Source organism: Penaeus monodon, chromosome 24, assembly GCF_015228065.2.
Source record: "Penaeus monodon isolate SGIC_2016 chromosome 24, NSTDA_Pmon_1, whole genome shotgun sequence".
Lineage (NCBI taxonomy): Eukaryota > Metazoa > Arthropoda > Malacostraca > Decapoda > Penaeidae > Penaeus > Penaeus monodon.
The window spans coordinates 6,641,613-6,641,859 of record NC_051409.1 but is presented as its reverse complement, the minus strand read 5'-3'; positions in this window follow the sequence as shown (position 1 = coordinate 6,641,859).

Genomic DNA, 247 nt, shown 5'->3' with positions numbered 1-247 from the left:
GAGAATAGCTATTTCCGATGACTTTAAAGTTTAAAGTTATCACAAATATTTACTGATTGTTGAGTCACATAATACCGTTTACTCTACAAAAGGTCTTACGGGTGTTGCATGCTTAGTCTTAGTCACTTTTCCTCTCATCCAACTAGAATTTGAATGCTCATGTTATATACTATATACAAGATGACGCCCCCCCCCCAATCCACACACATACGGTCTGGCTTATTCCTGCCAAGGGCCAACAGAATAG